General features: G+C 45.3%; 19 non-coding genes and 1 pseudogene across 19 annotated transcripts; all 20 read left to right on the top strand.

The window, feature by feature from the left end:
* The first annotated feature begins 716 nt into the window (after positions 1-716).
* On the top strand, positions 717-907 carry LOC141151417 (U2 spliceosomal RNA). The gene has a single exon (XR_012247100.1). It is a non-coding gene; the product is annotated as a U2 spliceosomal RNA (small nuclear RNA).
* Positions 908-2,022: 1,115 nt separating this feature from the next.
* On the top strand, positions 2,023-2,138 carry LOC141151142 (U2 spliceosomal RNA; annotated as a pseudogene).
* A 524-nt stretch (positions 2,139-2,662) lies between these two features.
* Positions 2,663-2,846, top strand: LOC141150225 (U2 spliceosomal RNA). Its single transcript, XR_012246483.1, has one exon. It is a non-coding gene; the product is annotated as a U2 spliceosomal RNA (small nuclear RNA).
* A 1,114-nt stretch (positions 2,847-3,960) lies between these two features.
* On the top strand, positions 3,961-4,151 carry LOC141151416 (U2 spliceosomal RNA). Its single transcript, XR_012247099.1, has one exon. It is a non-coding gene; the product is annotated as a U2 spliceosomal RNA (small nuclear RNA).
* A 1,115-nt stretch (positions 4,152-5,266) lies between these two features.
* LOC141149484 (U2 spliceosomal RNA) lies at positions 5,267-5,457 on the top strand. The gene has a single exon (XR_012245778.1). It is a non-coding gene; the product is annotated as a U2 spliceosomal RNA (small nuclear RNA).
* Positions 5,458-6,572: 1,115 nt separating this feature from the next.
* On the top strand, positions 6,573-6,763 carry LOC141151415 (U2 spliceosomal RNA). Its single transcript, XR_012247098.1, has one exon. It is a non-coding gene; the product is annotated as a U2 spliceosomal RNA (small nuclear RNA).
* Positions 6,764-7,878: 1,115 nt separating this feature from the next.
* LOC141151414 (U2 spliceosomal RNA) lies at positions 7,879-8,069 on the top strand. The gene has a single exon (XR_012247097.1). It is a non-coding gene; the product is annotated as a U2 spliceosomal RNA (small nuclear RNA).
* Positions 8,070-9,184: 1,115 nt separating this feature from the next.
* On the top strand, positions 9,185-9,375 carry LOC141151413 (U2 spliceosomal RNA). The gene has a single exon (XR_012247096.1). It is a non-coding gene; the product is annotated as a U2 spliceosomal RNA (small nuclear RNA).
* Positions 9,376-10,488: 1,113 nt separating this feature from the next.
* On the top strand, positions 10,489-10,679 carry LOC141151412 (U2 spliceosomal RNA). The gene has a single exon (XR_012247095.1). It is a non-coding gene; the product is annotated as a U2 spliceosomal RNA (small nuclear RNA).
* A 1,115-nt stretch (positions 10,680-11,794) lies between these two features.
* LOC141151411 (U2 spliceosomal RNA) lies at positions 11,795-11,985 on the top strand. Its single transcript, XR_012247094.1, has one exon. It is a non-coding gene; the product is annotated as a U2 spliceosomal RNA (small nuclear RNA).
* Positions 11,986-13,098: 1,113 nt separating this feature from the next.
* On the top strand, positions 13,099-13,289 carry LOC141150064 (U2 spliceosomal RNA). The gene has a single exon (XR_012246334.1). It is a non-coding gene; the product is annotated as a U2 spliceosomal RNA (small nuclear RNA).
* Positions 13,290-14,404: 1,115 nt separating this feature from the next.
* On the top strand, positions 14,405-14,595 carry LOC141151409 (U2 spliceosomal RNA). Its single transcript, XR_012247093.1, has one exon. It is a non-coding gene; the product is annotated as a U2 spliceosomal RNA (small nuclear RNA).
* A 1,115-nt stretch (positions 14,596-15,710) lies between these two features.
* Positions 15,711-15,901, top strand: LOC141274436 (U2 spliceosomal RNA). The gene has a single exon (XR_012322711.1). It is a non-coding gene; the product is annotated as a U2 spliceosomal RNA (small nuclear RNA).
* Positions 15,902-17,016: 1,115 nt separating this feature from the next.
* On the top strand, positions 17,017-17,207 carry LOC141151407 (U2 spliceosomal RNA). Its single transcript, XR_012247091.1, has one exon. It is a non-coding gene; the product is annotated as a U2 spliceosomal RNA (small nuclear RNA).
* A 1,115-nt stretch (positions 17,208-18,322) lies between these two features.
* Positions 18,323-18,513, top strand: LOC141151406 (U2 spliceosomal RNA). The gene has a single exon (XR_012247090.1). It is a non-coding gene; the product is annotated as a U2 spliceosomal RNA (small nuclear RNA).
* Positions 18,514-19,628: 1,115 nt separating this feature from the next.
* LOC141151405 (U2 spliceosomal RNA) lies at positions 19,629-19,819 on the top strand. The gene has a single exon (XR_012247089.1). It is a non-coding gene; the product is annotated as a U2 spliceosomal RNA (small nuclear RNA).
* A 1,115-nt stretch (positions 19,820-20,934) lies between these two features.
* LOC141274424 (U2 spliceosomal RNA) lies at positions 20,935-21,125 on the top strand. The gene has a single exon (XR_012322700.1). It is a non-coding gene; the product is annotated as a U2 spliceosomal RNA (small nuclear RNA).
* A 1,115-nt stretch (positions 21,126-22,240) lies between these two features.
* LOC141151352 (U2 spliceosomal RNA) lies at positions 22,241-22,431 on the top strand. The gene has a single exon (XR_012247037.1). It is a non-coding gene; the product is annotated as a U2 spliceosomal RNA (small nuclear RNA).
* Positions 22,432-23,546: 1,115 nt separating this feature from the next.
* On the top strand, positions 23,547-23,737 carry LOC141151404 (U2 spliceosomal RNA). Its single transcript, XR_012247088.1, has one exon. It is a non-coding gene; the product is annotated as a U2 spliceosomal RNA (small nuclear RNA).
* A 1,115-nt stretch (positions 23,738-24,852) lies between these two features.
* On the top strand, positions 24,853-25,043 carry LOC141151403 (U2 spliceosomal RNA). Its single transcript, XR_012247087.1, has one exon. It is a non-coding gene; the product is annotated as a U2 spliceosomal RNA (small nuclear RNA).
* The last annotated feature ends 1,094 nt before the right edge of the window (positions 25,044-26,137 follow it).

Below are 26,137 nucleotides of genomic sequence, written 5' to 3'. Positions count from 1 at the left end.
TAAACTCACCTGAGCTAACAGGTATGTGCGCTGGTTACTCTGCTGCGCTTAAAATTTCTTTTTTGGTTTGCTACAATGCCTTTTCTGAAACGTTGTCTCCTTCTGCTGGAACACTGACTTCTTTCATTTAATGCCTGCAGACTATAAAAGAGAACCCAACCTAAAAAGTTTGGTTGATTAGTCTGTGGCATTCTGTTAAACTGTTGCTTATGGCGGTCTCTGTGAGCTTCTCAGCGACATTCAGCCAGCCAGGTATCCTGCCTGCAGTAGATGGAATGTGGCAATGGAACGCTGGCTGCGCGTGTCATAATAGGCTCTGACCCTTTATATACCTGTGCACAGCAGCAGCCACCTTCAGTCTGCTGCTGGACAGCCAGCAGCAGCAGCAGCAGGAGAGGTATGTAATCAGGAGCCCTCCTGCTAAGGGTAGACAGCTGCTCGTTCCACCCCACCCCCCGCCTTAATTGGTTCTCCTCCCTTCCAACGGTGTTGAGGCGGGTGGGAACAGCAGGGGGTGAAGGTGCTGTGTTTAAAGAGGTGGAGTTATGCAGATCTAAAACGCGTGGATTGCAGCAGCAGCAAGCCGAAAAGTGCAGGCATGTAAGGGATCTAGAGGTTGACAACATGTCTTCTTAACGGGAGTCCAGGAGCTCATCTCCACAAATGGACTTTTCAGGATCCTTGGGTGGCTCCGTAGTTTGAAACCAATTCTGGTTATCGCTTCTCGGCCTTTTGGCTAAGATCAAGTGTAGTATCTGTTCTTATCAGTTTAATATCTGATACGTCCCCTATCTGGGGACCATATATTAAATGGATTTTTAGAACAGGGAGATGGAAAAAGAGCTTGCTCTGTCCACTCCACGCATTGACCTGGTATTGCAGTATCTCCAGGACCGGTGCACCCCTTCTTTAATGCAGTTTCTAAAATCAGAAAGAATTGAATTCAATGTTTTTTGTTCATTTTGCTTGTTTGTCGGATTTTGGGATGGACTCTTTGGCTTTGCTTTTCTTCTCCTCATTGGATTTTTCATGTTCAAAGTTGCAGAAGCCAGATTACAAGCTCATTTTGGTTCAACTTCAGCAACTGTGCATTGCATTGCCATGTAATGTGATGCAATGCTATCTTTCTAGCTCTCCCTTTTTACTTCCTTTTGGATAAACAGACATATTAGGCAAGCATTTTGGAGCTTTCACCTAAATAACTACAGGTGGTGAGATAAGCTGCACAATATAATTGACCTTTCAGTATATTGTTGCACACACACCATCTATTTAGCAAATGCCCTTGTTATCAACAGCAGCCTTTTAAACTCACCTGAGCTAACAGGTATGTGCGCTGGTTACTCTGCTGCGCTTAAAATTTCTTTTTTGGTTTGCTACAATGCCTTTTCTGAAACGTTGTCTCCTTCTGCTGGAACACTGACTTCTTTCATTTAATGCCTGCAGACTATAAAAGAGAGCCCAACCCAAAAAGTTTGGTTGATTAGTCTGTGGCATTCTGTTAAACTGTTGCTTATGGCGGTCTCTGTGAGCTTCTCAGCGACATTCAGCCAGCCAGGTATCCTGCCTGCAGTAGATGGAATGTGGCAATGGAACGCTGGCTGCGCGTGTCATAATAGGCTCTGAGCCTTTATATACCTGTGCACAGCAGCAGCCACCTTCAGTCTGCTGCTGGACAGCCAGCAGCAGCAGCAGCAGGAGAGGTATGTAATCAGGAGCCCTCCTGCTAAGGGTAGACAGCTGCTCGTTCCACCCCACCCCCCGCCTTAATTGGTTCTCCTCCCTTCCAACGGTGTTGAGGCGGGTGGGAACAGCAGGGGGTGAAGGTGCTGTGTTTAAAGAGGTGGAGTTATGCAGATCTAAAACGCGTGGATTGCAGCAGCAGCAAGCCGAAAAGTGCAGGCATGTAAGGGATCTAGAGGTTGACAACATGTCTTCTTAACGGGAGTCCAGGAGCTCATCTCCACAAATGGACTTTTCAGGATCCTTGGGTGGCTCCGTAGTTTGAAACCAATTCTGGTTATCGCTTCTCGGCCTTTTGGCTAAGATCAAGTGTAGTATCATTTAAAAAGGCAGTTTTGTCCTTGGGCTGCCCTAGTAAATTGATGCATATTACACACTGGTTTGGTGCACTTGTTAGTACGCCAGGTGGCTCATAGAGTTATCTGATGGAAAACATGGCCCTCCAGGATCGAAGTCACTAGTCTGGGTAAGTGTGAGGGCTTTGGAGCAATGTGCCCCAGGAGTAGGCGCCCTGGTGGGAGTCCAAGCTTACTGGGACTGGGAACCCCAGAAAGACTTGGCTTCGTAGCACGCCGCACCTTTGCCAATCATACTTTCTGAGCAACCCCCCCTATTCCTGGCCTCCGGGCTAGGAAGGGGAATTTTTATAAACCCGGTCGGAGGTCCGGTCAGCTTTGGGCTGAGAAACCAACACAGGCTCCAGCTCCACTAGGGTGGCAGCCTAGATGGAAGCTGGGAGCACGAAAACGGCTCTTCTCCGGCTTCGGCTAGGGAGAGCATCGGAGATCCCTGACCCTCGCTGTGGCCTTCTGGCTCGGAGGGATGGGGATGGTTTATTGGGGACCCTCTCCTCCGGGAAGGGTCCACATGAATCCTCGCCTCGTGCGCTGTTTTGGTGTGACTTCGGTCACATTTTTCAGTGCCTTGGATGCAGCTTCAATCAAAAAAAATCTGTTCTTATCAGTTTAATATCTGATACGTCCCCTATCTGGGGACCATATATTAAATGGATTTTTAGAACAGGGAGATGGAAAAAGAGCTTGCTCTGTCCACTCCACGCATTGACCTGGTATTGCAGTATCTCCAGGACCGGTGCACCCCTTCTTTAATGCAGTTTCTAAAATCAGAAAGAATTGAATTCAATGTTTTTTGTTCATTTTGCTTGTTTGTCGGATTTTGGGATGGACTCTTTGGCTTTGCTTTTCTTCTCCTCATTGGATTTTTCATGTTCAAAGTTGCAGAAGCCAGATTACAAGCTCATTTTGGTTCAACTTCAGCAACTGTGCATTGCATTGCCATGTAATGTGATGCAATGCTATCTTTCTAGCTCTCCCTTTTTACTTCCTTTTGGATAAACAGACATATTAGGCAAGCATTTTGGAGCTTTCACCTAAATAACTACAGGTGGTGAGATAAGCTGCACAATATAATTGACCTTTCAGTATATTGTTGCACACACACCATCTATTTAGCAAATGCCCTTGTTATCAACAGCAGCCTTTTAAACTCACCTGAGCTAACAGGTATGTGCGCTGGTTACTCTGCTGCACTTAAAATTTCTTTTTTGGTTTGCTACAATGCCTTTTCTGAAATGTTGTCTCCTTCTGCTGGAACACTGACTTCTTTCATTTAATGCCTGCAGACTATAAAAGAGAGCCCAACCCAAAAAGTTTGGTTGATTAGTCTGTGGCATTCTGTTAAACTGTTGCTTATGGCGGTCTCTGTGAGCTTCTCAGCGACATTCAGCCAGCCAGGTATCCTGCCTGCAGTAGATGGAATGTGGCAATGGAACGCTGGCTGCGCGTGTCATAATAGGCTCTGAGCCTTATATACCTGTGCACAGCAGCAGCCACCTTCAGTCTGCTGCTGGACAGCCAGCAGCAGCAGCAGCAGGAGAGGTATGTAATCAGGAGCCCTCCTGCTAAGGGTAGACAGCTGCTCGTTCCACCCCACCCCCCGCCTTAATTGGTTCTCCTCCCTTCCAACGGTGTTGAGGCGGGTGGGAACAGCAGGGGGTGAAGGTGCTGTGTTTAAAGAGGTGGAGTTATGCAGATCTAAAACGCGTGGATTGCAGCAGCAGCAAGCCGAAAAGTGCAGGCATGTAAGGGATCTAGAGGTTGACAACATGTCTTCTTAACGGGAGTCCAGGAGCTCATCTCCACAAATGGACTTTTCAGGATCCTTGGGTGGCTCCGTAGTTTGAAACCAATTCTGGTTATCGCTTCTCGGCCTTTTGGCTAAGATCAAGTGTAGTATCTGTTCTTATCAGTTTAATATCTGATACGTCCCCTATCTGGGGACCATATATTAAATGGATTTTTAGAACAGGGAGATGGAAAAAGAGCTTGCTCTGTCCACTCCACGCATTGACCTGGTATTGCAGTATCTCCAGGACCGGTGCACCCCTTCTTTAATGCAGTTTCTAAAATCAGAAAGAATTGAATTCAATGTTTTTTGTTCATTTTGCTTGTTTGTCGGATTTTGGGATGGACTCTTTGGCTTTGCTTTTCTTCTCCTCATTGGATTTTTCATGTTCAAAGTTGCAGAAGCCAGATTACAAGCTCATTTTGGTTCAACTTCAGCAACTGTGCATTGCATTGCCATGTAATGTGATGCAATGCTATCTTTCTAGCTCTCCCTTTTTACTTCCTTTTGGATAAACAGACATATTAGGCAAGCATTTTGGAGCTTTCACCTAAATAACTACAGGTGGTGAGATAAGCTGCACAATATAATTGACCTTTCAGTATATTGTTGCACACACACCATCTATTTAGCAAATGCCCTTGTTATCAACAGCAGCCTTTTAAACTCACCTGAGCTAACAGGTATGTGCGCTGGTTACTCTGCTGCGCTTAAAATTTCTTTTTTGGTTTGCTACAATGCCTTTTCTGAAACGTTGTCTCCTTCTGCTGGAACACTGACTTCTTTCATTTAATGCCTGCAGACTATAAAAGAGAACCCAACCCAAAAAGTTTGGTTGATTAGTCTGTGGCATTCTGTTAAACTGTTGCTTATGGCGGTCTCTGTGAGCTTCTCAGCGACATTCAGCCAGCCAGGTATCCTGCCTGCAGTAGATGGAATGTGGCAATGGAACGCTGGCTGCGCGTGTCATAATAGGCTCTGAGCCTTTATATACCTGTGCACAGCAGCAGCCACCTTCAGTCTGCTGCTGGACAGCCAGCAGCAGCAGCAGCAGGAGAGGTATGTAATCAGGAGCCCTCCTGCTAAGGGTAGACAGCTGCTCGTTCCACCCCACCCCCCGCCTTAATTGGTTCTCCTCCCTTCCAACGGTGTTGAGGCGGGTGGGAACAGCAGGGGGTGAAGGTGCTGTGTTTAAAGAGGTGGAGTTATGCAGATCTAAAACGCGTGGATTGCAGCAGCAGCAAGCCGAAAAGTGCAGGCATGTAAGGGATCTAGAGGTTGACAACATGTCTTCTTAACGGGAGTCCAGGAGCTCATCTCCACAAATGGACTTTTCAGGATCCTTGGGTGGCTCCGTAGTTTGAAACCAATTCTGGTTATCGCTTCTCGGCCTTTTGGCTAAGATCAAGTGTAGTATCTGTTCTTATCAGTTTAATATCTGATACGTCCCCTATCTGGGGACCATATATTAAATGGATTTTTAGAACAGGGAGATGGGAAAAGAGCTTGCTCTGTCCACTCCACGCATTGACCTGGTATTGCAGTATCTCCAGGACCGGTGCACCCCTTCTTTAATGCAGTTTCTAAAATCAGAAAGAATTGAATTCAATGTTTTTTGTTCATTTTGCTTGTTTGTCGGATTTTGGGATGGACTCTTTGGCTTTGCTTTTCTTCTCCTCATTGGATTTTTCATGTTCAAAGTTGCAGAAGCCAGATTACAAGCTCATTTTGGTTCAACTTCAGCAACTGTGCATTGCATTGCCATGTAATGTGATGCAATGCTATCTTTCTAGCTCTCCCTTTTTACTTCCTTTTGGATAAACAGACATATTAGGCAAGCATTTTGGAGCTTTCACCTAAATAACTACAGGTGGTGAGATAAGCTGCACAATATAATTGACCTTTCAGTATATTGTTGCACACACACCATCTATTTAGCAAATGCCCTTGTTATCAACAGCAGCCTTTTAAACTCACCTGAGCTAACAGGTATGTGCGCTGGTTACTCTGCTGCGCTTAAAATTTCTTTTTTGGTTTGCTACAATGCCTTTTCTGAAACGTTGTCTCCTTCTGCTGGAACACTGACTTCTTTCATTTAATGCCTGCAGACTATAAAAGAGAACCCAACCCAAAAAGTTTGGTTGATTAGTCTGTGGCATTCTGTTAAACTGTTGCTTATGGCGGTCTCTGTGAGCTTCTCAGCGACATTCAGCCAGCCAGGTATCCTGCCTGCAGTAGATGGAATGTGGCAATGGAACGCTGGCTGCGCGTGTCATAATAGGCTCTGAGCCTTTATATACCTGTGCACAGCAGCAGCCACCTTCAGTCTGCTGCTGGACAGCCAGCAGCAGCAGCAGCAGGAGAGGTATGTAATCAGGAGCCCTCCTGCTAAGGGTAGACAGCTGCTCGTTCCACCCCACCCCCCGCCTTAATTGGTTCTCCTCCCTTCCAACGGTGTTGAGGCGGGTGGGAACAGCAGGGGGTGAAGGTGCTGTGTTTAAAGAGGTGGAGTTATGCAGATCTAAAACGCGTGGATTGCAGCAGCAGCAAGCCGAAAAGTGCAGGCATGTAAGGGATCTAGAGGTTGACAACATGTCTTCTTAACGGGAGTCCAGGAGCTCATCTCCACAAATGGACTTTTCAGGATCCTTGGGTGGCTCCGTAGTTTGAAACCAATTCTGGTTATCGCTTCTCGGCCTTTTGGCTAAGATCAAGTGTAGTATCTGTTCTTATCAGTTTAATATCTGATACGTCCCCTATCTGGGGACCATATATTAAATGGATTTTTAGAACAGGGAGATGGAAAAAGAGCTTGCTCTGTCCACTCCACGCATTGACCTGGTATTGCAGTATCTCCAGGACCGGTGCACCCCTTCTTTAATGCAGTTTCTAAAATCAGAAAGAATTGAATTCAATGTTTTTTGTTCATTTTGCTTGTTTGTCGGATTTTGGGATGGACTCTTTGGCTTTGCTTTTCTTCTCCTCATTGGATTTTTCATGTTCAAAGTTGCAGAAGCCAGATTACAAGCTCATTTTGGTTCAACTTCAGCAACTGTGCATTGCATTGCCATGTAATGTGATGCAATGCTATCTTTCTAGCTCTCCCTTTTTACTTCCTTTTGGATAAACAGACATATTAGGCAAGCATTTTGGAGCTTTCACCTAAATAACTACAGGTGGTGAGATAAGCTGCACAATATAATTGACCTTTCAGTATATTGTTGCACACACACCATCTATTTAGCAAATGCCCTTGTTATCAACAGCAGCCTTTTAAACTCACCTGAGCTAACAGGTATGTGCGCTGGTTACTCTGCTGCGCTTAAAATTTCTTTTTTGGTTTGCTACAATGCCTTTTCTGAAACGTTGTCTCCTTCTGCTGGAACACTGACTTCTTTCATTTAATGCCTGCAGACTATAAAAGAGAACCCAACCCAAAAAGTTTGGTTGATTAGTCTGTGGCATTCTGTTAAACTGTTGCTTATGGCGGTCTCTGTGAGCTTCTCAGCGACATTCAGCCAGCCAGGTATCCTGCCTGCAGTAGATGGAATGTGGCAATGGAACGCTGGCTGCGCGTGTCATAATAGGCTCTGAGCCTTTATATACCTGTGCACAGCAGCAGCCACCTTCAGTCTGCTGCTGGACAGCCAGCAGCAGCAGCAGCAGGAGAGGTATGTAATCAGGAGCCCTCCTGCTAAGGGTAGACAGCTGCTCGTTCCACCCCACCCCCCGCCTTAATTGGTTCTCCTCCCTTCCAACGGTGTTGAGGCGGGTGGGAACAGCAGGGGGTGAAGGTGCTGTGTTTAAAGAGGTGGAGTTATGCAGATCTAAAACGCGTGGATTGCAGCAGCAGCAAGCCGAAAAGTGCAGGCATGTAAGGGATCTAGAGGTTGACAACATGTCTTCTTAACGGGAGTCCAGGAGCTCATCTCCACAAATGGACTTTTCAGGATCCTTGGGTGGCTCCGTAGTTTGAAACCAATTCTGGTTATCGCTTCTCGGCCTTTTGGCTAAGATCAAGTGTAGTATCTGTTCTTATCAGTTTAATATCTGATACGTCCCCTATCTGGGGACCATATATTAAATGGATTTTTAGAACAGGGAGATGGAAAAAGAGCTTGCTCTGTCCACTCCACGCATTGACCTGGTATTGCAGTATCTCCAGGACCGGTGCACCCCTTCTTTAATGCAGTTTCTAAAATCAGAAAGAATTGAATTCAATGTTTTTTGTTCATTTTGCTTGTTTGTCGGATTTTGGGATGGACTCTTTGGCTTTGCTTTTCTTCTCCTCATTGGATTTTTCATGTTCAAAGTTGCAGAAGCCAGATTACAAGCTCATTTTGGTTCAACTTCAGCAACTGTGCATTGCATTGCCATGTAATGTGATGCAATGCTATCTTTCTAGCTCTCCCTTTTTACTTCCTTTTGGATAAACAGACATATTAGGCAAGCATTTTGGAGCTTTCACCTAAATAACTACAGGTGGTGAGATAAGCTGCACAATATAATTGACCTTTCAGTATATTGTTGCACACACACCATCTATTTAGCAAATGCCCTTGTTATCAACAGCAGCCTTTTAAACTCACCTGAGCTAACAGGTATGTGCGCTGGTTACTCTGCTGCGCTTAAAATTTCTTTTTTGGTTTGCTACAATGCCTTTTCTGAAACGTTGTCTCCTTCTGCTGGAACACTGACTTCTTTCATTTAATGCCTGCAGACTATAAAAGAGAACCCAACCCAAAAAGTTTGGTTGATTAGTCTGTGGCATTCTGTTAAACTGTTGCTTATGGCGGTCTCTGTGAGCTTCTCAGCGACATTCAGCCAGCCAGGTATCCTGCCTGCAGTAGATGGAATGTGGCAATGGAACGCTGGCTGCGCGTGTCATAATAGGCTCTGAGCCTTTATATACCTGTGCACAGCAGCAGCCACCTTCAGTCTGCTGCTGGACAGCCAGCAGCAGCAGCAGCAGGAGAGGTATGTAATCAGGAGCCCTCCTGCTAAGGGTAGACAGCTGCTCGTTCCACCCCACCCCCCGCCTTAATTGGTTCTCCTCCCTTCCAACGGTGTTGAGGCGGGTGGGAACAGCAGGGGGTGAAGGTGCTGTGTTTAAAGAGGTGGAGTTATGCAGATCTAAAACGCGTGGATTGCAGCAGCAGCAAGCCGAAAAGTGCAGGCATGTAAGGGATCTAGAGGTTGACAACATGTCTTCTTAACAGGAGTCCAGGAGCTCATCTCCACAAATGGACTTTTTAGGATCCTTGGGTGGCTCCGTAGTTTGAAACCAATTCTGGTTATCGCTTCTCGGCCTTTTGGCTAAGATCAAGTGTAGTATCTGTTCTTATCAGTTTAATATCTGATACGTCCCCTATCTGGGGACCATATATTAAATGGATTTTTAGAACAGGGAGATGGAAAAAGAGCTTGCTCTGTCCACTCCACGCATTGACCTGGTATTGCAGTATCTCCAGGACCGGTGCACCCCTTCTTTAATGCAGTTTCTAAAATCAGAAAGAATTGAATTCAATGTTTTTTGTTCATTTTGCTTGTTTGTCGGATTTTGGGATGGACTCTTTGGCTTTGCTTTTCTTCTCCTCATTGGATTTTTCATGTTCAAAGTTGCAGAAGCCAGATTACAAGCTCATTTTGGTTCAACTTCAGCAACTGTGCATTGCATTGCCATGTAATGTGATGCAATGCTATCTTTCTAGCTCTCCCTATTTACTTCCTTTTGGATAAACAGACATATTAGGCAAGCATTTTGGAGCTTTCACCTAAATAACTACAGGTGGTGAGAAGCTGCACAATATAATTGACCTTTCAGTATATTGTTGCACACACACCATCTATTTAGCAAATGCCCTTGTTATCAACAGCAGCCTTTTAAACTCACCTGAGCTAACAGGTATGTGCGCTGGTTACTCTGCTGCGCTTAAAATTTCTTTTTTGGTTTGCTACAATGCCTTTTCTGAAACGTTGTCTCCTTCTGCTGGAACACTGACTTCTTTCATTTAATGCCTGCAGACTATAAAAGAGAACCCAACCCAAAAAGTTTGGTTGATTAGTCTGTGGCATTCTGTTAAACTGTTGCTTATGGCGGTCTCTGTGAGCTTCTCAGCGACATTCAGCCAGCCAGGTATCCTGCCTGCAGTAGATGGAATGTGGCAATGGAACGCTGGCTGCGCGTGTCATAATAGGCTCTGAGCCTTTATATACCTGTGCACAGCAGCAGCCACCTTCAGTCTGCTGCTGGACAGCCAGCAGCAGCAGCAGCAGGAGAGGTATGTAATCAGGAGCCCTCCTGCTAAGGGTAGACAGCTGCTCGTTCCACCCCACCCCCCGCCTTAATTGGTTCTCCTCCCTTCCAACGGTGTTGAGGCGGGTGGGAACAGCAGGGGGTGAAGGTGCTGTGTTTAAAGAGGTGGAGTTATGCAGATCTAAAACGCGTGGATTGCAGCAGCAGCAAGCCGAAAAGTGCAGGCATGTAAGGGATCTAGAGGTTGACAACATGTCTTCTTAACGGGAGTCCAGGAGCTCATCTCCACAAATGGACTTTTCAGGATCCTTGGGTGGCTCCGTAGTTTGAAACCAATTCTGGTTATCGCTTCTCGGCCTTTTGGCTAAGATCAAGTGTAGTATCTGTTCTTATCAGTTTAATATCTGATACGTCCCCTATCTGGGGACCATATATTAAATGGATTTTTAGAACAGGGAGATGGAAAAAGAGCTTGCTCTGTCCACTCCACGCATTGACCTGGTATTGCAGTATCTCCAGGACCGGTGCACCCCTTCTTTAATGCAGTTTCTAAAATCAGAAAGAATTGAATTCAATGTTTTTTGTTCATTTTGCTTGTTTGTCGGATTTTGGGATGGACTCTTTGGCTTTGCTTTTCTTCTCCTCATTGGATTTTTCATGTTCAAAGTTGCAGAAGCCAGATTACAAGCTCATTTTGGTTCAACTTCAGCAACTGTGCATTGCATTGCCATGTAATGTGATGCAATGCTATCTTTCTAGCTCTCCCTTTTTACTTCCTTTTGGATAAACAGACATATTAGGCAAGCATTTTGGAGCTTTCACCTAAATAACTACAGGTGGTGAGATAAGCTGCACAATATAATTGACCTTTCAGTATATTGTTGCACACACACCATCTATTTAGCAAATGCCCTTGTTATCAACAGCAGCCTTTTAAACTCACCTGAGCTAACAGGTATGTGCGCTGGTTACTCTGCTGCGCTTAAAATTTCTTTTTTGGTTTGCTACAATGCCTTTTCTGAAACGTTGTCTCCTTCTGCTGGAACACTGACTTCTTTCATTTAATGCCTGCAGACTATAAAAGAGAACCCAACCCAAAAAGTTTGGTTGATTAGTCTGTGGCATTCTGTTAAACTGTTGCTTATGGCGGTCTCTGTGAGCTTCTCAGCGACATTCAGCCAGCCAGGTATCCTGCCTGCAGTAGATGGAATGTGGCAATGGAACGCTGGCTGCGCGTGTCATAATAGGCTCTGAGCCTTTATATACCTGTGCACAGCAGCAGCCACCTTCAGTCTGCTGCTGGACAGCCAGCAGCAGCAGCAGCAGGAGAGGTATGTAATCAGGAGCCCTCCTGCTAAGGGTAGACAGCTGCTCGTTCCACCCCACCCCCCGCCTTAATTGGTTCTCCTCCCTTCCAACGGTGTTGAGGCGGGTGGGAACAGCAGGGGGTGAAGGTGCTGTGTTTAAAGAGGTGGAGTTATGCAGATCTAAAACGCGTGGATTGCAGCAGCAGCAAGCCGAAAAGTGCAGGCATGTAAGGGATCTAGAGGTTGACAACATGTCTTCTTAACAGGAGTCCAGGAGCTCATCTCCACAAATGGACTTTTTAGGATCCTTGGGTGGCTCCGTAGTTTGAAACCAATTCTGGTTATCGCTTCTCGGCCTTTTGGCTAAGATCAAGTGTAGTATCTGTTCTTATCAGTTTAATATCTGATACGTCCCCTATCTGGGGACCATATATTAAATGGATTTTTAGAACAGGGAGATGGAAAAAGAGCTTGCTCTGTCCACTCCACGCATTGACCTGGTATTGCAGTATCTCCAGGACCGGTGCACCCCTTCTTTAATGCAGTTTCTAAAATCAGAAAGAATTGAATTCAATGTTTTTTGTTCATTTTGCTTGTTTGTCGGATTTTGGGATGGACTCTTTGGCTTTGCTTTTCTTCTCCTCATTGGATTTTTCATGTTCAAAGTTGCAGAAGCCAGATTACAAGCTCATTTTGGTTCAACTTCAGCAACTGTGCATTGCATTGCCATGTAATGTGATGCAATGCTATCTTTCTAGCTCTCCCTATTTACTTCCTTTTGGATAAACAGACATATTAGGCAAGCATTTTGGAGCTTTCACCTAAATAACTACAGGTGGTGAGAAGCTGCACAATATAATTGACCTTTCAGTATATTGTTGCACACACACCATCTATTTAGCAAATGCCCTTGTTATCAACAGCAGCCTTTTAAACTCACCTGAGCTAACAGGTATGTGCGCTGGTTACTCTGCTGCGCTTAAAATTTCTTTTTTGGTTTGCTACAATGCCTTTTCTGAAACGTTGTCTCCTTCTGCTGGAACACTGACTTCTTTCATTTAATGCCTGCAGACTATAAAAGAGAACCCAACCCAAAAAGTTTGGTTGATTAGTCTGTGGCATTCTGTTAAACTGTTGCTTATGGCGGTCTCTGTGAGCTTCTCAGCGACATTCAGCCAGCCAGGTATCCTGCCTGCAGTAGATGGAATGTGGCAATGGAACGCTGGCTGCGCGTGTCATAATAGGCTCTGAGCCTTTATATACCTGTGCACAGCAGCAGCCACCTTCAGTCTGCTGCTGGACAGCCAGCAGCAGCAGCAGCAGGAGAGGTATGTAATCAGGAGCCCTCCTGCTAAGGGTAGACAGCTGCTCGTTCCACCCCACCCCCCGCCTTAATTGGTTCTCCTCCCTTCCAACGGTGTTGAGGCGGGTGGGAACAGCAGGGGGTGAAGGTGCTGTGTTTAAAGAGGTGGAGTTATGCAGATCTAAAACGCGTGGATTGCAGCAGCAGCAAGCCGAAAAGTGCAGGCATGTAAGGGATCTAGAGGTTGACAACATGTCTTCTTAACGGGAGTCCAGGAGCTCATCTCCACAAATGGACTTTTCAGGATCCTTGGGTGGCTCCGTAGTTTGAAACCAATTCTGGTTATCGCTTCTCGGCCTTTTGGCTAAGATCAAGTGTAGTATCTGTTCTTATCATTTTAATATCTGATACGTCCCCTATCTGGGGACCATATATTAAATGGATTTTTAGAACAGGGAGATGGAAAAAGAGCTTGCTCTGTCCACTCCACGCATTGACCTGGTATTGCAGTATCTCCAGGACCGGTGCACCCCTTCTTTAATGCAGTTTCTAAAATCAGAAAGAATTGAATTCAATGTTTTTTGTTCATTTTGCTTGTTTGTCGGATTTTGGGATGGACTCTTTGGCTTTGCTTTTCTTCTCCTCATTGGATTTTTCATGTTCAAAGTTGCAGAAGCCAGATTACAAGCTCATTTTGGTTCAACTTCAGCAACTGTGCATTGCATTGCCATGTAATGTGATGCAATGCTATCTTTCTAGCTCTCCCTTTTTACTTCCTTTTGGATAAACAGACATATTAGGCAAGCATTTTGGAGCTTTCACCTAAATAACTACAGGTGGTGAGATAAGCTGCACAATATAATTGACCTTTCAGTATATTGTTGCACACACACCATCTATTTAGCAAATGCCCTTGTTATCAACAGCAGCCTTTTAAACTCACCTGAGCTAACAGGTATGTGCGCTGGTTACTCTGCTGCGCTTAAAATTTCTTTTTTGGTTTGCTACAATGTCTTTTCTGAAACGTTGTCTCCTTCTGCTGGAACACTGACTTCTTTCATTTAATGCCTGCAGACTATAAAAGAGAACCCAACCCAAAAAGTTTGGTTGATTAGTCTGTGGCATTCTGTTAAACTGTTGCTTATGGCGGTCTCTGTGAGCTTCTCAGCGACATTCAGCCAGCCAGGTATCCTGCCTGCAGTAGATGGAATGTGGCAATGGAACGCTGGCTGCGCGTGTCATAATAGGCTCTGAGCCTTTATATACCTGTGCACAGCAGCAGCCACCTTCAGTCTGCTGCTGGACAGCCAGCAGCAGCAGCAGCAGGAGAGGTATGTAATCAGGAGCCCTCCTGCTAAGGGTAGACAGCTGCTCGTTCCACCCCACCCCCCGCCTTAATTGGTTCTCCTCCCTTCCAACGGTGTTGAGGCGGGTGGGAACAGCAGGGGGTGAAGGTGCTGTGTTTAAAGAGGTGGAGTTATGCAGATCTAAAACGCGTGGATTGCAGCAGCAGCAAGCCGAAAAGTGCAGGCATGTAAGGGATCTAGAGGTTGACAACATGTCTTCTTAACGGGAGTCCAGGAGCTCATCTCCACAAATGGACTTTTTAGGATCCTTGGGTGGCTCCGTAGTTTGAAACCAATTCTGGTTATCGCTTCTCGGCCTTTTGGCTAAGATCAAGTGTAGTATCTGTTCTTATCAGTTTAATATCTGATACGTCCCCTATCTGGGGACCATATATTAAATGGATTTTTAGAACAGGGAGATGGAAAAAGAGCTTGCTCTGTCCACTCCACGCATTGACCTGGTATTGCAGTATCTCCAGGACCGGTGCACCCCTTCTTTAATGCAGTTTCTAAAATCAGAAAGAATTGAATTCAATGTTTTTTGTTCATTTTGCTTGTTTGTCGGATTTTGGGATGGACTCTTTGGCTTTGCTTTTCTTCTCCTCATTGGATTTTTCATGTTCAAAGTTGCAGAAGCCAGATTACAAGCTCATTTTGGTTCAACTTCAGCAACTGTGCATTGCATTGCCATGTAATGTGATGCAATGCTATCTTTCTAGCTCTCCCTTTTTACTTCCTTTTGGATAAACAGACATATTAGGCAAGCATTTTGGAGCTTTCACCTAAATAACTACAGGTGGTGATATAAGCTGCACAATATAATTGACCTTTCAGTATATTGTTGCACACACACCATCTATTTAGCAAATGCCCTTGTTATCAACAGCAGCCTTTTAAACTCACCTGAGCTAACAGGTATGTGCGCTGGTTACTCTGCTGCGCTTAAAATTTCTTTTTTGGTTTGCTACAATGCCTTTTCTGAAACGTTGTCTCCTTCTGCTGGAACACTGACTTCTTTCATTTAATGCCTGCAGACTATAAAAGAGAACCCAACCCAAAAAGTTTGGTTGATTAGTCTGTGGCATTCTGTTAAACTGTTGCTTATGGCGGTCTCTGTGAGCTTCTCAGCGACATTCAGCCAGCCAGGTATCCTGCCTGCAGTAGATGGAATGTGGCAATGGAACGCTGGCTGCGCGTGTCATAATAGGCTCTGAGCCTTTATATACCTGTGCACAGCAGCAGCCACCTTCAGTCTGCTGCTGGACAGCCAGCAGCAGCAGCAGCAGGAGAGGTATGTAATCAGGAGCCCTCCTGCTAAGGGTAGACAGCTGCTCGTTCCACCCCACCCCCCGCCTTAATTGGTTCTCCTCCCTTCCAACGGTGTTGAGGCGGGTGGGAACAGCAGGGGGTGAAGGTGCTGTGTTTAAAGAGGTGGAGTTATGCAGATCTAAAACGCGTGGATTGCAGCAGCAGCAAGCCGAAAAGTGCAGGCATGTAAGGGATCTAGAGGTTGACAACATGTCTTCTTAACGGGAGTCCAGGAGCTCATCTCCACAAATGGACTTTTCAGGATCCTTGGGTGGCTCCGTAGTTTGAAACCAATTCTGGTTATCCCTTCTCGGCCTTTTGGCTAAGATCAAGTGTAGTATCTGTTCTTATCAGTTTAATATCTGATACGTCCCCTATCTGGGGACCATATATTAAATGGATTTTTAGAACAGGGAGATGGAAAAAGAGCTTGCTCTGTCCACTCCACGCATTGACCTGGTATTGCAGTATCTCCAGGACCGGTGCACCCCTTCTTTAATGCAGTTTCTAAAATCAGAAAGAATTGAATTCAATGTTTTTTGTTCATTTTGCTTGTTTGTCGGATTTTGGGATGGACTCTTTGGCTTTGCTTTTCTTCTCCTCATTGGATTTTTCATGTTCAAAGTTGCAGAAGCCAGATTACAAGCTCATTTTGGTTCAACTTCAGCAACTGTGCATTGCATTGCCATGTAATGTGATGCAATGCTATCTTTCTAGCTCTCCCTTTTTACTTCCTTTTGGATAAACAGACATATTAGGCAAGCATTTTGGAGCTTTCACCTAAATAACTACAGGTGGTGAGATAAGCTGCACAATATAATTGACCTTTCAGAATATTGTTGCACACACACCATCTATTTAGCAAATGCCCTTGTTATCAGCAGCAGCCTTTTAAACTCACCTGAGCTAACAGGTATGTGCGCTGGTTACTCTGCTGCGCTTAAAATTTCTTTTTTGGTTTGCTACAATGCCTTTTCTGAAACGTTGTCTCCTTCTGCTGGAACACTGACTTCTTTCATTTAATGCCTGCAGACTATAAAAGAGAACCCAACCCAAAAAGTTTGGTTGATTAGTCTGTGGCATTCTGTTAAACTGTTGCTTATGGCGGTCTCTGTGAGCTTCTCAGCGACATTCAGCCAGCCAGGTATCCTGCCTGCAGTAGATGGAATGTGGCAATGGAACGCTGGCTGCGCGTGTCATAATAGGCTCTGAGCCTTTATATACCTGTGCACAGCAGCAGCCACCTTCAGTCTGCTGCTGGACAGCCAGCAGCAGCAGCAGCAGGAGAGGTATGTAATCAGGAGCCCTCCTGCTAAGGGTAGACAGCTGCTCGTTCCACCCCACCCCCCGCCTTAATTGGTTCTCCTCCCTTCCAACGGTGTTGAGGCAGGTGGGAACAGCAGGGGGTGAAGGTGCTGTGTTTAAAGAGGTGGAGTTATGCAGATCTAAAACGCGTGGATTGCAGCAGCAGCAAGCCGAAAAGTGCAGGCATGTAAGGGATCTAGAGGTTGACAACATGTCTTCTTAACGGGAGTCCAGGAGCTCATCTCCACAAATGGACTTTTCAGGATCCTTGGGTGGCTCCGTAGTTTGAAACCAATTCTGGTTATCGCTTCTCGGCCTTTTGGCTAAGATCAAGTGTAGTATCTGTTCTTATCAGTTTAATATCTGATACGTCCCCTATCTGGGGACCATATATTAAATGGATTTTTAGAACAGGGAGATGGAAAAAGAGCTTGCTCTGTCCACTCCACGCATTGACCTGGTATTGCAGTATCTCCAGGACCGGTGCACCCCTTCTTTAATGCAGTTTCTAAAATCAGAAAGAATTGAATTCAATGTTTTTTGTTCATTTTGCTTGTTTGTCGGATTTTGGGATGGACTCTTTGGCTTTGCTTTTCTTCTCCTCATTGGATTTTTCATGTTCAAAGTTGCAGAAGCCAGATTACAAGCTCATTTTGGTTCAACTTCAGCAACTGTGCATTGCATTGCCATGTAATGTGATGCAATGCTATCTTTCTAGCTCTCCCTTTTTACTTCCTTTTGGATAAACAGACATATTAGGCAAGCATTTTGGAGCTTTCACCTAAATAACTACAGGTGGTGAGATAAGCTGCACAATATAATTGACCTTTCAGTATATTGTTGCACACACACCATCTATTTAGCAAATGCCCTTGTTATCAACAGCAGCCTTTTAAACTCACCTGAGCTAACAGGTATGTGCGCTGGTTACTCTGCTGCGCTTAAAATTTCTTTTTTGGTTTGCTACAATGCCTTTTCTGAAACGTTGTCTCCTTCTGCTGGAACACTGACTTCTTTCATTTAATGCCTGCAGACTATAAAAGAGAACCCAACCCAAAAAGTTTGGTTGATTAGTCTGTGGCATTCTGTTAAACTGTTGCTTATGGCGGTCTCTGTGAGCTTCTCAGCGACATTCAGCCAGCCAGGTATCCTGCCTGCAGTAGATGGAATGTGGCAATGGAACGCTGGCTGCGCGTGTCATAATAGGCTCTGAGCCTTTATATACCTGTGCACAGCAGCAGCCACCTTCAGTCTGCTGCTGGACAGCCAGCAGCAGCAGCAGCAGGAGAGGTATGTAATCAGGAGCCCTCCTGCTAAGGGTAGACAGCTGCTCGTTCCACCCCACCCCCCGCCTTAATTGGTTCTCCTCCCTTCCAACGGTGTTGAGGCGGGTGGGAACAGCAGGGGGTGAAGGTGCTGTGTTTAAAGAGGTGGAGTTATGCAGATCTAAAACGCGTGGATTGCAGCAGCAGCAAGCCGAAAAGTGCAGGCATGTAAGGGATCTAGAGGTTGACAACATGTCTTCTTAACGGGAGTCCAGGAGCTCATCTCCACAAATGGACTTTTCAGGATCCTTGGGTGGCTCCGTAGTTTGAAACCAATTCTGGTTATCGCTTCTCGGCCTTTTGGCTAAGATCAAGTGTAGTATCTGTTCTTATCAGTTTAATATCTGATACGTCCCCTATCTGGGGACCATATATTAAATGGATTTTTAGAACAGGGAGATGGAAAAAGAGCTTGCTCTGTCCACTCCACGCATTGACCTGGTATTGCAGTATCTCCAGGACCGGTGCACCCCTTCTTTAATGCAGTTTCTCAAATCAGAAAGAATTGAATTCAATGTTTTTTGTTCATTTTGCTTGTTTGTCGGATTTTGGGATGGACTCTTTGGCTTTGCTTTTCTTCTCCTCATTGGATTTTTCATGTTCAAAGTTGCAGAAGCCAGATTACAAGCTCATTTTGGTTCAACTTCAGCAACTGTGCATTGCATTGCCATGTAATGTGATGCAATGCTATCTTTCTAGCTCTCCCTTTTTACTTCCTTTTGGATAAACAGACATATTAGGCAAGCATTTTGGAGCTTTCACCTAAATAACTACAGGTGGTGAGATAAGCTGCACAATATAATTGACCTTTCAGTATATTGTTGCACACACACCATCTATTTAGCAAATGCCCTTGTTATCAACAGCAGCCTTTTAAACTCACCTGAGCTAACAGGTATGTGCGCTGGTTACTCTGCTGCGCTTAAAATTTCTTTTTTGGTTTGCTACAATGCCTTTTCTGAAACGTTGTCTCCTTCTGCTGGAACACTGACTTCTTTCATTTAATGCCTGCAGACTATAAAAGAGAACCCAACCCAAAAAGTTTGGTTGATTAGTCTGTGGCATTCTGTTAAACTGTTGCTTATGGCGGTCTCTGTGAGCTTCTCAGCGACATTCAGCCAGCCAGGTATCCTGCCTGCAGTAGATGGAATGTGGCAATGGAACGCTGGCTGCGCGTGTCATAATAGGCTCTGAGCCTTTATATACCTGTGCACAGCAGCAGCCACCTTCAGTCTGCTGCTGGACAGCCAGCAGCAGCAGCAGCAGGAGAGGTATGTAATCAGGAGCCCTCCTGCTAAGGGTAGACAGCTGCTCGTTCCACCCCACCCCCCGCCTTAATTGGTTCTCCTCCCTTCCAACGGTGTTGAGGCGGGTGGGAACAGCAGGGGGTGAAGGTGCTGTGTTTAAAGAGGTGGAGTTATGCAGATCTAAAACGCGTGGATTGCAGCAGCAGCAAGCCGAAAAGTGCAGGCATGTAAGGGATCTAGAGGTTGACAACATGTCTTCTTAACGGGAGTCCAGGAGCTCATCTCCACAAATGGACTTTTTAGGATCCTTGGGTGGCTCCGTAGTTTGAAACCAATTCTGGTTATCGCTTCTCGGCCTTTTGGCTAAGATCAAGTGTAGTATCTGTTCTTATCAGTTTAATATCTGATACGTCCCCTATCTGGGGACCATATATTAAATGGATTTTTAGAACAGGGAGATGGAAAAAGAGCTTGCTCTGTCCACTCCACGCATTGACCTGGTATTGCAGTATCTCCAGGACCGGTGCACCCCTTCTTTAATGCAGTTTCTAAAATCAGAAAGAATTGAATTCAATGTTTTTTGTTCATTTTGCTTGTTTGTCGGATTTTGGGATGGACTCTTTGGCTTTGCTTTTCTTCTCCTCATTGGATTTTTCATGTTCAAAGTTGCAGAAGCCAGATTACAAGCTCATTTTGGTTCAACTTCAGCAACTGTGCATTGCATTGCCATGTAATGTGATGCAATGCTATCTTTCTAGCTCTCCCTTTTTACTTCCTTTTGGATAAACAGACATATTAGGCAAGCATTTTGGAGCTTTCACCTAAATAACTACAGGTGGTGAGATAAGCTGCACAATATAATTGACCTTTCAGTATATTGTTGCACACACACCATCTATTTAGCAAATGCCCTTGTTATCAACAGCAGCCTTTTAAACTCACCTGAGCTAACAGGTATGTGCGCTGGTTACTCTGCTGCGCTTAAAATTTCTTTTTTGGTTTGCTACAATGCCTTTTCTGAAACGTTGTCTCCTTCTGCTGGAACACTGACTTCTTTCATTTAATGCCTGCAGACTATAAAAGAGAACCCAACCCAAAAAGTTTGGTTGATTAGTCTGTGGCATTCTGTTAAACTGTTGCTTATGGCGGTCTCTGTGAGCTTCTCAGCGACATTCAGCCAGCCAGGTATCCTGCCTGCAGTAGATGGAATGTGGCAATGGAACGCTGGCTGCGCGTGTCATAATAGGCTCTGAGCCTTTATATACCTGTGCACAGCAGCAGCCACCTTCAGTCTGCTGCTGGACAGCCAGCAGCAGCAGCAGCAGGAGAGGTATGTAATCAGGAGCCCTCCTGCTAAGGGTAGACAGCTGCTCGTTCCACCCCACCCCCCGCCTTAATTGGTTCTCCTCCCTTCCAACGGTGTTGAGGCGGGTGGGAACAGCAGGGGGTGAAGGTGCTGTGTTTAAAGAGGTGGAGTTATGCAGATCTAAAACGCGTGGATTGCAGCAGCAGCAAGCCGAAAAGTGCAGGCATGTAAGGGATCTAGAGGTTGACAACATGTCTTCTTAACGGGAGTCCAGGAGCTCATCTCCACAAATGGACTTTTCAGGATCCTTGGGTGGCTCCGTAGTTTGAAACCAATTCTGATTATCCCTTCTCGGCCTTTTGGCTAAGATCAAGTGTAGTATCTGTTCTTATCAGTTTAATATCTGATACGTCCCCTATCTGGGGACCATATATTAAATGGATTTTTAGAACAGGGAGATGGAAAAAGAGCTTGCTCTGTCCACTCCACGCATTGACCTGGTATTGCAGTATCTCCAGGACCGGTGCACCCCTTCTTTAATGCAGTTTCTAAAATCAGAAAGAATTGAATTCAATGTTTTTTGTTCATTTTGCTTGTTTGTCGGATTTTGGGATGGACTCTTTGGCTTTGCTTTTCTTCTCCTCATTGGATTTTTCATGTTCAAAGTTGCAGAAGCCAGATTACAAGCTCATTTTGGTTCAACTTCAGCAACTGTGCATTGCATTGCCATGTAATGTGATGCAATGCTATCTTTCTAGCTCTCCCTTTTTACTTCCTTTTGGATAAACAGACATATTAGGCAAGCATTTTGGAGCTTTCACCTAAATAACTACAGGTGGTGAGATAAGCTGCACAATATAATTGACCTTTCAGAATATTGTTGCACACACACCATCTATTTAGCAAATGCCCTTGTTATCAGCAGCAGCCTTTTAAACTCACCTGAGCTAACAGGTATGTGCGCTGGTTACTCTGCTGCGCTTAAAATTTCTTTTTTGGTTTGCTACAATGCCTTTTCTGAAACGTTGTCTCCTTCTGCTGGAACACTGACTTCTTTCATTTAATGCCTGCAGACTATAAAAGAGAACCCAACCCAAAAAGTTTGGTTGATTAGTCTGTGGCATTCTGTTAAACTGTTGCTTATGGCGGTCTCTGTGAGCTTCTCAGCGACATTCAGCCAGCCAGGTATCCTGCCTGCAGTAGATGGAATGTGGCAATGGAACGCTGGCTGCGCGTGTCATAATAGGCTCTGAGCCTTTATATACCTGTGCACAGCAGCAGCCACCTTCAGTCTGCTGCTGGACAGCCAGCAGCAGCAGCAGCAGGAGAGGTATGTAATCAGGAGCCCTCCTGCTAAGGGTAGACAGCTGCTCGTTCCACCCCACCCCCCGCCTTAATTGGTTCTCCTCCCTTCCAACGGTGTTGAGGCGGGTGGGAACAGCAGGGGGTGAAGGTGCTGTGTTTAAAGAGGTGGAGTTATGCAGATCTAAAACGCGTGGATTGCAGCAGCAGCAAGCCGAAAAGTGCAGGCATGTAAGGGATCTAGAGGTTGACAACATGTCTTCTTAACGGGAGTCCAGGAGCTCATCTCCACAAATGGACTTTTCAGGATCCTTGGGTGGCTCCGTAGTTTGAAACCAATTCTGGTTATCGCTTCTCGGCCTTTTGGCTAAGATCAAGTGTAGTATCTGTTCTTATCAGTTTAATATCTGATACGTCCCCTATCTGGGGACCATATATTAAATTGATTTTTAGAACAGGGAGATGGAAAAAGAGCTTGCTCTGTCCACTCCACGCATTGACCTGGTATTGCAGTATCTCCAGGACCGGTGCACCCCTTCTTTAATGCAGTTTCTAAAATCAGAAAGAATTGAATTCAATGTTTTTTGTTCATTTTGCTTGTTTGTCGGATTTTGGGATGGACTCTTTGGCTTTGCTTTTCTTCTCCTCATTGGATTTTTCATGTTCAAAGTTGCAGAAGCCAGATTACAAGCTCATTTTGGTTCAACTTCAGCAACTGTGCATTGCATTGCCATGTAATGTGATGCAATGCTATCTTTCTAGCTCTCCCTTTTTACTTCCTTTTGGATAAACAGACATATTAGGCAAGCATTTTGGAGCTTTCACCTAAATAACTACAGGTGGTGAGATAAGCTGCACAATATAATTGACCTTTCAGTATATTGTTGCACACACACCATCTATTTAGCAAATGCCCTTGTTATCAACAGCAGCCTTTTAAACTCACCTGAGCTAACAGGTATGTGCGCTGGTTACTCTGCTGCGCTTAAAATTTCTTTTTTGGTTTGCTACAATGCCTTTTCTGAAACGTTGTCTCCTTCTGCTGGAACACTGACTTCTTTCATTTAATGCCTGCAGACTATAAAAGAGAACCCAACCCAAAAAGTTTGGTTGATTAGTCTGTGGCATTCTGTTAAACTGTTGCTTATGGCGGTCTCTGTGAGCTTCTCAGCGACATTCAGCCAGCCAGGTATCCTGCCTGCAGTAGATGGAATGTGGCAATGGAACGCTGGCTGCGCGTGTCATAATAGGCTCTGAGCCTTTATATACCTGTGCACAGCAGCAGCCACCTTCAGTCTGCTGCTGGACAGCCAGCAGCAGCAGCAGCAGGAGAGGTATGTAATCAGGAGCCCTCCTGCTAAGGGTAGACAGCTGCTCGTTCCACCCCACCCCCCGCCTTAATTGGTTCTCCTCCCTTCCAACGGTGTTGAGGCGGGTGGGAACAGCAGGGGGTGAAGGTGCTGTGTTTAAAGAGGTGGAGTTATGCAGATCTAAAACGCGTGGATTGCAGCAGCAGCAAGCCGAAAAGTGCAGGCATGTAAGGGATCTAGAGGTTGACAACATGTCTTCTTAACGGGAGTCCAGGAGCTCATCTCCACAAATGGACTTTTCAGGATCCTTGGGTGGCTCCGTAGTTTGAAACCAATTCTGGTTATCGCTTCTCGGCCTTTTGGCTAAGATCAAGTGTAGTATCTGTTCTTATCAGTTTAATATCTGATACGTCCCCTATCTGGGGACCATATATTAAATGGATTTTTAGAACAGGGAGATGGAAAAAGAGCTTGCTCTGTCCACTCCACGCATTGACCTGGTATTGCAGTATCTCCAGGACCGGTGCACCCCTTCTTTAATGCAGTTTCTAAAATCAGAAAGAATTGAATTCAATGTTTTTTGTTCATTTTGCTTGTTTGTCGGATTTTGGGATGGACTCTTTGGCTTTGCTTTTCTTCTCCTCATTGGATTTTTCATGTTCAAAGTTGCAGAAGCCAGATTACAAGCTCATTTTGGTTCAACTTCAGCAACTGTGCATTGCATTGCCATGTAATGTGATGCAATGCTATCTTTCTAGCTCTCCCTTTTTACTTCCTTTTGGATAAACAGACATATTAGGCAAGCATTTTGGAGCTTTCACCTAAATAACTACAGGTGGTGAGATAAGCTGCACAATATAATTGACCTTTCAGTATATTGTTGCACACACACCATCTATTTAGCAAATGCCCTTGTTATCAACAGCAGCCTTTTAAACTCACCTGAGCTAACAGGTATGTGCGCTGGTTACTCTGCTGCGCTTAAAATTTCTTTTTTGGTTTGCTACAATGCCTTTTCTGAAACGTTGTCTCCTTCTGCTGGAACACTGACTTCTTTCATTTAATGCCTGCAGACTATAAAAGAGAACCCAACCCAAAAAGTTTGGTTGATTAGTCTGTGGCATTCTGTTAAACTGTTGCTTATGGCGGTCTCTGTGAGCTTCTCAGCGACATTCAGCCAGCCAGGTATCCTGCCTGCAGTAGATGGAATGTGGCAATGGAACGCTGGCTGCGCGTGTCATAATAGGCTCTGAGCCTTTATATACCTGTGCACAGCAGCAGCCACCTTCAGTCTGCTGCTGGACAGCCAGCAGCAGCAGCAGCAGGAGAGGTATGTAATCAGGAGCCCTCCTGCTAAGGGTAGACAGCTGCTCGTTCCACCCCACCCCCCGCCTTAATTGGTTCTCCTCCCTTCCAACGGTGTTGAGGCGGGTGGGAACAGCAGGGGGTGAAGGTGCTGTGTTTAAAGAGGTGGAGTTATGCAGATCTAAAACGCGTGGATTGCAGCAGCAGCAAGCCGAAAAGTGCAGGCATGTAAGGGATCTAGAGGTTGACAACATGTCTTCTTAACGGGAGTCCAGGAGCTCATCTCCACAAATGGACTTTTCAGGATCCTTGGGTGGCTCCGTAGTTTGAAACCAATTCTGGTTATCGCTTCTCGGCCTTTTGGCTAAGATCAAGTGTAGTATCTGTTCTTATCAGTTTAATATCTGATACGTCCCCTATCTGGGGACCATATATTAAATGGATTTTTAGAACAGGGAGATGGAAAAAGAGCTTGCTCTGTCCACTCCACGCATTGACCTGGTATTGCAGTATCTCCAGGACCGGTGCACCCCTTCTTTAATGCAGTTTCTAAAATCAGAAAGAATTGAGTTCAATGTTTTTTGTTCATTTTGCTTGTTTGTCGGATTTTGGGATGGACTCTTTGGCTTTGCTTTTCTTCTCCTCATTGGATTTTTCATGTTCAAAGTTGCAGAAGCCAGATTACAAGCTCATTTTGGTTCAACTTCAGCAACTGTGCATTGCATTGCCATGTAATGTGATGCAATGCTATCTTTCTAGCTCTCCCTTTTTACTTCCTTTTGGATAAACAGGCATATTAGGCAAGCATTTTGGAGCTTTCACCTAAATAACTACAGGTGGTGAGATAAGCTGCACAATATAATTGACCTTTCAGTATATTGTTGCACACACACCATCTATTTAGCAAATGCCCTTGTTATCAACAGCAGCCTTTTAAACTCACCTGAGCTAACAGGTATGTGCGCTGGTTACTCTGCTGCGCTTAAAATTTATTTTTTGGTTTGCTACAATGCCTTTTCTGAAACGTTGTCTCCTTCTGCTGGAACACTGACTTCTTTCATTTAATGCCTGCAGACTATAAAAGAGAACCCAACCCAAAAAGTTTGGTTGATTAGTCTGTGGCATTCTGTTAAACTGTTGCTTATGGCGGTCTCTGTGAGCTTCTCAGCGACATTCAGCCAGCCAGGTATCCTGCCTGCAGTAGATGGAATGTGGCAATGGAACGCTGGCTGCGCGTGTCATAATAGGCTCTGAGCCTTTATATACCTGTGCACAGCAGCAGCCACCTTCAGTCTGCTGCTGGACAGCCAGCAGCAGCAGCAGCAGGAGAGGTATGTAATCAGGAGCCCTCCTGCTAAGGGTAGACAGCTGCTCGTTCCACCCCACCCCCCGCCTTAATTGGTTCTCCTCCCTTCCAACGGTGTTGAGGCGGGTGGGAACAGCAGGGGGTGAAGGTGCTGTGTTTAAAGAGGTGGAGTTATGCAGATCTAAAACGCGTGGATTGCAGCAGCAGCAAGCCGAAAAGTGCAGGCATGTAAGGGATCTAGAGGTTGACAACATGTCTTCTTAACGGGAGTCCAGGAGCTCATCTCCACAAATGGACTTTTCAGGATCCTTGGGTGGCTCCGT

The sequence above is a fragment of the Phyllobates terribilis genome, unplaced genomic scaffold (assembly GCF_046119375.1).
Source record: "Phyllobates terribilis strain yellow unplaced genomic scaffold, ASM4611937v1 Scaffold_5__5_contigs__length_657084704, whole genome shotgun sequence".
NCBI classification, from domain to species: Eukaryota; Metazoa; Chordata; class Amphibia; order Anura; family Dendrobatidae; genus Phyllobates; species Phyllobates terribilis.
Note: the sequence above shows the minus strand (reverse complement) of the source record. Positions and strands in the feature narration are given on the sequence as shown.